Source organism: Crinia signifera, chromosome 9, assembly GCF_055691185.1.
Source record: "Crinia signifera chromosome 9, ASM5569118v1, whole genome shotgun sequence".
Lineage (NCBI taxonomy): Eukaryota > Metazoa > Chordata > Amphibia > Anura > Myobatrachidae > Crinia > Crinia signifera.
The window spans coordinates 15,835,974-15,848,551 of record NC_139225.1 but is presented as its reverse complement, the minus strand read 5'-3'; the positions used below and the strand labels follow the sequence as shown (position 1 = coordinate 15,848,551).

The 12,578-nt window shown below is 50.7% G+C and overlaps 1 protein-coding gene across 1 annotated transcript in view; it reads right to left on the bottom strand.

Annotated features, from left to right (window-relative positions):
• LOC146037173 (uncharacterized) overlaps positions 1 to 10,612 on the bottom strand; it is a 38,946-nt gene extending 28,334 nt beyond the window's left edge. The window contains exon 1 of the mRNA XM_083161141.1: positions 10,564 to 10,612. The gene's annotated coding sequence lies outside the window, so the exon portion shown is untranslated. The remainder of the gene's footprint in view (positions 1 to 10,563) is intronic.
• Between the last annotated feature and the right edge of the window lie 1,966 nt (positions 10,613 to 12,578).

The window sequence follows — 12,578 nt, the reverse complement described above, 5'->3', positions numbered from 1 at the left end:
ACCACGCGTGTGAGAGATGCAGAGACGGTATAAGAGACATACAGACCGCGTGTGAGAGATGCAGAGACGGTATAAGAGACATACAGACCCCGCGTGTGAGAGATGCAGAGACGGTATTAGAGACATACAGACTCCGCGTGTGAGAGATGGAGACGGTATAAGTGACATACAGACCGTGTGTGAGAGATGCAGAGACGGTATAAGAGACATACAGACCCCGTGTGTGAGAGATGCAGAGACGGTATAAGAGACATACAGACCCCGCGTGTGAGAGTTGCAGAGACGGTATAAGTGACATACAGACCCCGTGTGTGAGAGATGCAGAGACGGTATAAGTGACATACAGACCCCGTGTGAGAGATGCAGAGACGGTATAAGTGACATACAGACCGCGTGTGAGAGATGCAGAGACGGTATAAGAGACATACAGACCCCGCGTGTGAGAGATGCAGAGACTGTATAAGAGACATACAGACCCCGCGTGTGAGAGATGCAGAGACGGTATAAGAGACATACAGACCACGTGTGAGAGATGTAGAGACGGTATAAGTGACACACAGACCCCGTGTGTGAGAGATGCAGAGACGGTATAAGTGACATACAGACCCCGCGTGTGAGATGCAGAGACGGTAGAAGTTACATACAGACCCCGCGTGTGAGAGATGCAGAGACGGTATAAGAGACATACAGACCGCGTGTGAGAGATGCAGAGACGGTATAAGAGACATTCAGACCCCGTGTGTGAGAGATGCAGAGACGGTATAAGAGACATACAGACCGCGTGTGAGAGATGCAGAGACGGTATGAGAGACATACAGACCACACGTGTGAGAGATGCAGAGACGGTATAAGAGACATACAGACCCCGCGTGTGAGAGATGCAGAGACTGTATAAGAGACATACAGACCACGCGTGTGAGAGATGCAGAGACGGTATAAGAGACATACAGACCGCGTGTGAGAGATGCAGAGACGGTATAAGAGACATACAGACCCCGCGTGTGAGAGATGCAGAGACGGTATTAGAGACATACAGACTCCGCGTGTGAGAGATGGAGACGGTATAAGTGACATACAGACCGCGTGTGAGAGATGCAGAGACGGTATGAGAGACATACAGACCACACGTGTGAGAGATGCAGAGACGGTATAAGAGACATACAGACCCCGCGTGTGAGAGATGCAGAGACGGTATTAGAGACATACAGACTCCGCGTGTGAGAGATGGAGACGGTATAAGAGACATACAGACCGCGTGTGAGAGATGCAGAGACGGTATGAGAGACATACAGACCACACGTGTGAGAGATGCAGAGACGGTATAAGAGACATACAGACCCCGCGTGTGAGAGATGCAGAGACGGTATAAGAGACATACAGACCCCGTGTGTGAGAGATGCAGAGACGGTATAAGAGACATACAGATCCCATGTGAGAGATCCAGAGACGGTATAAGAGACATACAGACCCCGCGTGTGAGAGATGCAGAGACGGTATAAGTGACATACAGACCCCGTGTGTGAGAGATGCAGAGACGGTATAAGAGACATACAGACCGTGTGTGAGAGATGCAGAGACGGTATAAGAGACATACAGACCCCGTGTGTGAGAGATGCAGAGACGGTATAAGAGACATACAGACCCCGCGTGTGAGAGTTGCAGAGACGGTATAAGTGACATACAGACCCCGTGTGTGAGAGATGCAGAGACGGTATAAGAGACATACAGACCCCGTGTGTGAGAGATGCAGAGACGGTATAAGAGACATACAGACCCCGCATGTGAGAGGTGCAGAGACGGTATAAGTGACACACAGACCCCGTGTGTGAGAGATGCAGAGACGGTATAAGTGACATACAGACCCCGCGTGTGAGAGATGCAGAGACGGTATAAGAGACATACAGACCCCGCGTGTGAGAGATGCAGAGACGGTATAAGTGACACACAGACCCCGTGTGTGAGAGATGCAGAGACGGTATAAGTGACATACAGACCTGCGCATGTGAGAGATGCAGAGACGGTATAAGAGACATACAGACCCCGTGTGTGAGAGATGCAGAGACGGTATAAGAGACATACAGACCCCGTGTGTGAGAGATGCAGAGACGGTATAAGAGACATACAGACCCCGTGTGTGAGAGATGCAGAGACGGTATAAGTGACATACAGACCCCGCGTGTGAAAGATGCAGAGACGGTATAAGAGACATACAGACCCCGCGTGTGAGAGATGCAGAGACGGTATAAGAGACATACAGACCCCGTGTGTGAGAGATGCAGAGACGGTATAAGTGACATACAGACCCCGCGTGTGAGAGATGCAGAGACGGTATAAGAGACATACAGACCCCGTGTGTGAGAGATGCAGAGACGGTATAAGTGACATACAGACCTGCGCATGTGAGAGATGCAGAGACGGTATAAGAGACATACAGACCCCGTGTGTGAGAGATGCAGAGACGGTATAAGTGACATACAGACCCCGCGTGTGAAAGATGCAGAGACGGTATAAGAGACATACAGACCCCGCGTGTGAGAGATGCAGAGACGGTATAAGAGACATACAGACCCCGCGTGTGAGAGATGCAGAGACGGTATAAGTGACATACAGACCTGCGCATGTGAGAGATGCAGAGACGGTATAAGAGACATACAGACCCCGTGTGTGAGAGATGCAGAGACGGTATAAGTGACATACAGACCCCGCGTGTGAAAGATGCAGAGACGGTATAAGAGACATACAGACCCCGCGTGTGAGAGATGCAGAGACGGTATAAGAGACATACAGACCCCGCGTGTGAGAGGTGCAGAGACGGTATAAGAGACATACAGACCCCGTGTGTGAGAGATGCAGAGACGGTATAAGAGACATACAGACCCCGCGTGTGAGAGATGCAGAGACGGTATAAGAGACATACAGACCCCGCGTGTGAGAGATGCAGAGACGGTATAAGTGACATACAGACCCCGTGTGAGAGATGCAGAGACGGTATAAGTGACATACAGACCGCGTGTGAGAGATGCAGAGACGGTATAAGTGACATACAGACCCGCGTGTGAGAGATGCAGAGACGGTATAAGTGACATACAGACCGTGTGTGAGAGATGCAGAGACGGTATAAGTGACATACAGACCCGCGTGTGAGAGATGCAGAGACGGTATAAGAGACATACAGACCGCGTGTGAGAGATGGAGAGACGGTATAAGAGACATACAGACCGCGTGTGAGAGATGCAGAGACGGTATAAGAGACATACAGACCCCGTGTGAGAGATGCAGAGACGGTATAAGTGACATACAGACCGCGTGTGAGAGATGCAGAGACGGTATAAGAGACATACAGACCCCGCGTGTGAGAGATGCAGAGACGGTATAAGTGACATACAGACCGCGTGTGTGACAGATGCAGAGAAGGTATAAGAGACATACAGACCCCGCGTGTGAGAGATGCAGAGACGGTATAAGAGACATACAGACCCCGCGTGTGAGAAATTCAGAGACGGTATAAGAGACATACAGACCCCGCGTGAGAGATGCAGAGACATACAGACCCCGCGTGTGAGAAATTCAGAGACGGTATAAGAGACATACAGACCCCGTGTGTGAGAGATGCAGAGATGGTATAAGAGACATACAGATCCCGCGTGTGAGAGATGCAGAGACGGTATAAGAGACATACAGACCCCGCGTGTGAGAGATACAGAGACGGTATAAGAGACATACAGACCCCGCGTGAGAGATGCAGAGACATACAGACCCCGCGTGTGAGAAATTCAGAGACAGTATAAGAGACATACAGACCCCGCGTGTGTGAGATGCAGAGACGGTATAAGAGACATACAGACCCCGTGTGTGAGAGATGCAGAGACGGTATAAGAGACATACAGATCCCATGTGAGAGATCCAGAGACGGTATAAGAGACATACAGACCCCACGTGTGAGAGATGCAGAGACGGTATAAGTGACATACAGACCCCGCGTGTGAGAGATGCAGAGACGGTATAAGAGACATACAGACCCCGCGTGTGAGAGATGCAGAGACGGTATAAGAGACATACAGACCCCGCGTGTGAGAGATGCAGAGACGGTATAAGAGACATACAGACCCCGTGTGAGTGATGCAGAGACGGTATAAGAGACATACAGACCCCGCGTGTGAGAGATGCAGAGATGGTATAAGTGACATACAGACCGCGTGTGAGAGATGCAGAGACGGTATAAGAGACATACAGACCCCACGTGTGAGAGATGCAGAGACGGTATAAGAGACATACAGACAGCGTGTGAGAGATGCAGAGACGGTATAAGAGACATACAGATCCCATGTGAGAGATCCAGAGACGGTATAAGAGACATACAGACCCCGCGTGTGAGAGATGCAGAGACGGTATAAGTGACATACAGACCCCGTGTGTGAGAGATGCAGAGACGGTATAAGAGACATACAGACCGCGTGTGAGAGATGCAGAGACGGTATAAGTGACATACAGACCCCGCGTGTGAGAGATGCAGAGACGGTATAAGAGACATACAGACCCCGTGTGTGAGAGATGCAGAGACGGTATAAGAGACATACAGACCCCGCGTGTGTGAGATGCAGAGACGGTATAAGAGACATACAGACCTGCGTGTGAGTGATGGAGAGACGGTATAAGTGACATACAGACCCCGTGTGAGAGATGCAGAGACGGTATAAGAGACATACAGACCCCGTGTGTGAGAGATGCAGAGACGGTATAAGTGACATACAGACCCCGTGTGAGAGATGCAGAGACTGTATAAGAGACATACAGACCCCGTGTGTGAGAGATGCAGAGACGGTATAAGAGACATACAGACCCCGCGTGTGAGAGATGCAGAGACGGTATAAGAGACATACAGACCCCACGTGTGAGAGATGCAGAGATGGTATAAGAGACATACAGACCCCGCGTGTGTGAGAGATGCAGAGACGGTATAAGTGACATACAGACCCGCGTGTGAGAGATGCAGAGACGGTATAAGAGAGACATACAGACCCCGTGTGTGAGAGATGCAGAGACGGTATAAGAGACATACAGACTCTGCGTGTGAGAAATTCAGAGACGGTATAAGAGACATACAGACCCCGTGTGTGAGAGATGCAGAGACGGTATAAGAGACATACAGACCCCGTGTGTGAGAGATGCAGAGACGGTATAAGAGACATACAGACCCCGTGTGTGAGAGATGCAGAGACGGTATAAGAGACATTCAGACCCCGTGTGTGAGAGATGCAGAGACGGTATAAGAGACATACAGACCGCGTGTGAGAGATGCAGAGACGGTATGAGAGACATACAGACCACGTGTGTGAGAGATGCAGAGACGGTATAAGAGACATACAGACCGCGTGTGTGAGAGATGCAGAGACTGTATAAGAGACATACAGACCACGCGTGTGAGAGATGCAGAGACGGTATAAGAGACATACAGACCGCGTGTGAGAGATGCAGAGACGGTATAAGAGACATACAGACCCCGCGTGTGAGAGATGCAGAGACGGTATTAGAGACATTCAGACCCCGTGTGTGAGAGATGCAGAGACGGTATAAGAGACATACAGACCGCGTGTGAGAGATGCAGAGACGGTATGAGAGACATACAGACCACGTGTGTGAGAGATGCAGAGACGGTATAAGAGACATACAGACCCCGCGTGTGAGAGATGCAGAGACTGTATAAGAGACATACAGACCACACGTGTGAGAGATGCAGAGACGGTATAAGAGACATACAGACCGCATGTGAGAGATGCAGAGACGGTATAAGAGACATACAGACCCCGCGTGTGAGAGATGCAGAGACGGTATGAGAGACATACAGACCACGTGTGTGAGAGATGCAGAGACGGTTTAAGAGACATACAGACCGCGTGTGTGAGAGATGCAGAGACTGTATAAGAGACATACAGACCGCGTGTGAGAGATGCAGAGACGGTATGAGAGACATACAGACCACGTGTGTGAGAGATGCAGAGACGGTATAAGAGACATACAGACCGCGTGTGTGAGAGATGCAGAGACTGTATAAGAGACATACAGACCACGCGTGTGAGAGATGCAGAGACGGTATAAGAGACATACAGACCGCGTGTGAGAGATGCAGAGACGGTATACGAGACATACAGACCGCGTGTGAGAGATGCAGAGACGGTATGAGAGACATACAGACCACGTGTGTGAGAGATGCAGAGACGGTATAAGAGACATACAGACCCCGCGTGTGAGAGATGCAGAGACTGTATAAGAGACATACAGACCACGTGTGTGAGAGATGCAGAGATGGTATAAGAGACATACAGACCGCGTGTGAGAGATGCAGAGACGGTATAAGAGACATACAGACCCCGCGTGTGAGAGATGCAGAGACGGTATTAGAGACATACAGACTCCGCGTGTGAGAGATGGAGACGGTATAAGTGACATACAGACCGTGTGTGAGAGATGCAGAGACGGTATAAGAGACATACAGACCCCGTGTGTGAGAGATGCAGAGACGGTATAAGAGACATACAGACCCCGCGTGTGAGAGTTGCAGAGACGGTATAAGTGACATACAGACCCCGTGTGTGAGAGATGCAGAGACGGTATAAGTGACATACAGACCCCGTGTGAGAGATGCAGAGACGGTATAAGTGACATACAGACCGCGTGTGAGAGATGCAGAGACGGTATAAGAGACATACAGACCCCGCGTGTGAGAGATGCAGAGACTGTATAAGAGACATACAGACCCCGCGTGTGAGAGATGCAGAGACGGTATAAGAGACATACAGACCACGTGTGAGAGATGTAGAGACGGTATAAGTGACACACAGACCCCGTGTGTGAGAGATGCAGAGACGGTATAAGTGACATACAGACCCCGCGTGTGAGATGCAGAGACGGTAGAAGTTACATACAGACCCCGCGTGTGAGAGATGCAGAGACGGTATAAGAGACATACAGACCGCGTGTGAGAGATGCAGAGACGGTATAAGAGACATTCAGACCCCGTGTGTGAGAGATGCAGAGACGGTATAAGAGACATACAGACCGCGTGTGAGAGATGCAGAGACGGTATGAGAGACATACAGACCACACGTGTGAGAGATGCAGAGACGGTATAAGAGACATACAGACCCCGCGTGTGAGAGATGCAGAGACTGTATAAGAGACATACAGACCACGCGTGTGAGAGATGCAGAGACGGTATAAGAGACATACAGACCGCGTGTGAGAGATGCAGAGACGGTATAAGAGACATACAGACCCCGCGTGTGAGAGATGCAGAGACGGTATTAGAGACATACAGACTCCGCGTGTGAGAGATGGAGACGGTATAAGTGACATACAGACCGCGTGTGAGAGATGCAGAGACGGTATGAGAGACATACAGACCACACGTGTGAGAGATGCAGAGACGGTATAAGAGACATACAGACCCCGCGTGTGAGAGATGCAGAGACGGTATTAGAGACATACAGACTCCGCGTGTGAGAGATGGAGACGGTATAAGAGACATACAGACCGCGTGTGAGAGATGCAGAGACGGTATGAGAGACATACAGACCACACGTGTGAGAGATGCAGAGACGGTATAAGAGACATACAGACCCCGCGTGTGAGAGATGCAGAGACGGTATAAGAGACATACAGACCCCGTGTGTGAGAGATGCAGAGACGGTATAAGAGACATACAGATCCCATGTGAGAGATCCAGAGACGGTATAAGAGACATACAGACCCCGCGTGTGAGAGATGCAGAGACGGTATAAGTGACATACAGACCCCGTGTGTGAGAGATGCAGAGACGGTATAAGAGACATACAGACCGTGTGTGAGAGATGCAGAGACGGTATAAGAGACATACAGACCCCGTGTGTGAGAGATGCAGAGACGGTATAAGAGACATACAGACCCCGCGTGTGAGAGTTGCAGAGACGGTATAAGTGACATACAGACCCCGTGTGTGAGAGATGCAGAGACGGTATAAGAGACATACAGACCCCGTGTGTGAGAGATGCAGAGACGGTATAAGAGACATACAGACCCCGCATGTGAGAGGTGCAGAGACGGTATAAGTGACACACAGACCCCGTGTGTGAGAGATGCAGAGACGGTATAAGTGACATACAGACCCCGCGTGTGAGAGATGCAGAGACGTATAAGAGACATACAGACCCCGCGTGTGAGAGATGCAGAGACGGTATAAGTGACACACAGACCCCGTGTGTGAGAGATGCAGAGACGGAATAAGTGACATACAGACCTGCGCATGTGAGAGATGCAGAGACGGTATAAGAGACATACAGACCCCGTGTGTGAGAGATGCAGAGACGGTATAAGAGACATACAGACCCCGTGTGTGAGAGATGCAGAGACGGTATAAGAGACATACAGACCCCGTGTGTGAGAGATGCAGAGACGGTATAAGTGACATACAGACCCCGCGTGTGAAAGATGCAGAGACGGTATAAGAGACATACAGACCCCGCGTGTGAGAGATGCAGAGACGGTATAAGAGACATACAGACCCCGTGTGTGAGAGATGCAGAGACGGTATAAGTGACATACAGACCCCGCGTGTGAGAGATGCAGAGACGGTATAAGAGACATACAGACCCCGTGTGTGAGAGATGCAGAGACGGTATAAGTGACATACAGACCTGCGCATGTGAGAGATGCAGAGACGGTATAAGAGACATACAGACCCCGTGTGTGAGAGATGCAGAGACGGTATAAGTGACATACAGACCCCGCGTGTGAAAGATGCAGAGACGGTATAAGAGACATACAGACCCCGCGTGTGAGAGATGCAGAGACGGTATAAGAGACATACAGACCCCGCGTGTGAGAGATGCAGAGACGGTATAAGTGACATACAGACCTGCGCATGTGAGAGATGCAGAGACGGTATAAGAGACATACAGACCCCGTGTGTGAGAGATGCAGAGACGGTATAAGTGACATACAGACCCCGCGTGTGAAAGATGCAGAGACGGTATAAGAGACATACAGACCCCGCGTGTGAGAGATGCAGAGACGGTATAAGAGACATACAGACCCCGCGTGTGAGAGGTGCAGAGACGGTATAAGAGACATACAGACCCCGTGTGTGAGAGATGCAGAGACGGTATAAGAGACATACAGACCCCGCGTGTGAGAGATGCAGAGACGGTATAAGAGACATACAGACCCCGCGTGTGAGAGATGCAGAGACGGTATAAGTGACACACAGACCCCATGTGAGAGATCCAGAGACGGTATAAGTGACATACAGACCCCGCGTGTGAGAGATGCAGAGACGGTATAAGAGACATACAGACCGTGTGTGAGAGATGCAGAGACGGTATAAGAGACATACAGACCGCGTGTGAGAGATGCAGAGACGGTATAAGTGACATACAGACCCCGCGTGTGAGAGATGCAGAGACGGTATAAGAGACATACAGACCCCGTGTGTGAGAGATGCAGAGACGGTATAAGAGACATACAGACCCCGCGTGTGAGAGATGCAGAGACGGTATAAGTGACATACAGACCCCGCGTGTGTGAGAGATGCAGAGACGGTATAAGAGACATACAGACCCTGCGTGTGAGAGATGGAGACGGTATAAGAGACATACAGACCCCGTGTGAGAGATGCAGAGACGGTATAAGAGACATACAGACCGCGTGTGAGAGATGCAGAGACGGTATAAGAGACATACAGACCGCGTGTGAGAGATGGAGAGACGGTATAAGAGACATACAGACCGCGTGTGAGAGATGCAGAGACGGTATAAGAGACATACAGACCCCGTGTGAGAGATGCAGAGACGGTATAAGTGACATACAGACCGCGTGTGAGAGATGCAGAGACGGTATAAGTGACATACAGACCCGCGTGTGAGAGATGCAGAGACGGTATAAGTGACATACAGACCGTGTGTGAGAGATGCAGAGACGGTATAAGTGACATACAGACCCGCGTGTGAGAGATGCAGAGACGGTATAAGAGACATACAGACCGCGTGTGAGAGATGCAGAGACTGTATAAGAGACATACAGACCGCGTGTGAGAGATGCAGAGACGGTATAAGAGACATACAGACCCCGTGTGAGAGATGCAGAGACGGTATAAGTGACATACAGACCGCGTGTGAGAGATGCAGAGACGGTATAAGAGACATACAGACCCCGCGTGTGAGAGGTGCAGAGACGGTATAAGTGACATACAGACCGCGTGTGAGAGATGCAGAGACGGTATAAGAGACATACAGACCCCGTGTGTGAGAGATGCAGAGACGGTATAAGAGACATACAGACCCCGCGTGTGAGAGATGCAGATACACTGAGGGACAGATGTACTAAGCCTTGTAGAGGGATAAAGTGGAGAGAGATAAAGTAGCAGCCAATCAGCCCCTAACCACCACATTACAGGCTGTCTTACAGTTAGGAGCTGGTTGGCTGGTACTTTATCTCTCTCCCAGGCTTAGTACATGTCCCAGTGAGACAGACAGGCAGTGGTTAGAGTATAGGAGAGCGTTACAGAGACAGCAGGGGCTGTGCGTAAGTTACCTGTCTCATTGCTGCTGTCTCTGGCAGTCTCCCTGTGTGTGTGTTTGGGAGAAGTGATCCCTCTCCTGAGCTCACCAATCAGCATAGGGACCTTCCTCCTCTGGGAGGCTGGGACTGGCTCCAGTCATTGTCTGCTCCAGTACCCCCCCCCCCCCCCCCAGCCACTGAGCCAGTATCCTGACCTGCCTGCAATGCTGCCAGCCAGACACACGCCCAGCAATCAGGATTACTCCGTCTCACATTGATAACGGCAGACACAGATGGGTCATCACAGCTTATGTGGTAGTCGGCAGGATGCCGACAGTGTCGCCATTCCGGAGAGTTGTAAAGCAGCAATCATTTACCAGGCAAAATCTGCTACATAAGCCCCAATATAATCAGCCTCAGTTGTATAACCACCCCGGGTGCACCGTAGGGTGTCCGTTATACTGCAGCTAAGGGGGTAACACAGAGCGGGTCATAATCCCGGCGGTCGAAATACGTGGACACCCATAGACGGACAAGGTGCCAGCATTGTGAAGGTCGGGATTCCTGTCGTCAGTATTTTGACCTCCGGGATTCCGACCGCCGGCATATTGACCGTATCCCCACAGAGCAGACAAGGAATTGCGGGCTCCTGGTACATTTACTGACAGAGACATGCCTTACTGACACAGGCACCCCTTACTGACACAGACATCACATACTGACACAGACACACCTCTGACACAGACACCCCTTGCTTACACAGACACCCCTTACTGACACAGACACACTTACTGACACAGACAACACTTACTGACACAGACACACTTACTGACACAGACACCCCTTACTGACACAGGCACCCCTTACTGACACAGACACACCTCTGACACAGACACCACTTACTGACACATACACCACTTACGGACACAGACACCCCTTACTGACACAGACACCCCTTACTGACACAGACACACTTACTGACACAGACACCACTTACTGACACAGACACCACTTACTGACACAGACACACTTACTGACACAGACAACTCTTACGGACACAGGCAACCCTTACTGACACAGGCAACCCTTACTGACACAGGTACCACTTACTGACACAGGTACCACTTACTGACACAAACCTGGTGTGTGCTGCATCTCTCTGGATGTCACACAATACCTTCGCTCTAACATCCAAAGACAGCAATCACAGGACCTGTTCTGCACATGCACAGAAGGGGTCCTGTGCAATTTCCTAACAAAATCTACCTCTCTCTGCACCTATTACATCTGCCCCTTTGCAGTGCAGCATGGATTTGCCCAGTTATGTGCTTTTTTGTTTTGCTAACAAACCTGAACCTTTTACCAGGAGTCAGAAGAGTCCACAATGGTGGCCAGTACCCCCGGGCCCCCCTCTATCTAGGACCCCTTGTGGTCGGCATGGCAGTGGGTTAGCGCTGCAGCTTCACCTATCTGCCAGTGTGACAATGATTAATGGTGATGAGCAGTGCATTGCTGGGAGAGGACATAGGGGCCCATTTATCAAACCATATTTGCGGCTAAATCCCTGAAAATGCACGTTTTCGGGGTTTAGCCGCAAATATTAAGTATCTCCTAAATGTATCAAAGGGGGACCACAGCAGGGATCTCCGATCCCTGCTGCGATCCTCCCTGCAGCACTGCCGGCCACATCCCCCATAGGTTTCTTTGGAGGATGCGAAGCTGCCCGATGTATCAACATCGGGCAGCCCGGCATCACACCCCTGGGCTATCGCCATTCTGATATGGCGATAGCCCATTGTAGCCTATGGCTACACATCGCGAACAGCCCGAGCTGGGCAGTGCAGTAAGAGGGGTCGGCGGGGGTCAGCGCATAACCGCACATGCGCTGACCTCCCAGCTTCCGGGTTAGGGCTTTGCAGGGACGGGCTCCTATCGGAGCCCTGTCCCTGCGCCCTTAAAAATGATACATTCGCCCAATATGATCGCACTTTACAATGCGATCCTGGGCGGTAATATTCCGCCCAGATCGCATTGTAAATGCGATCATG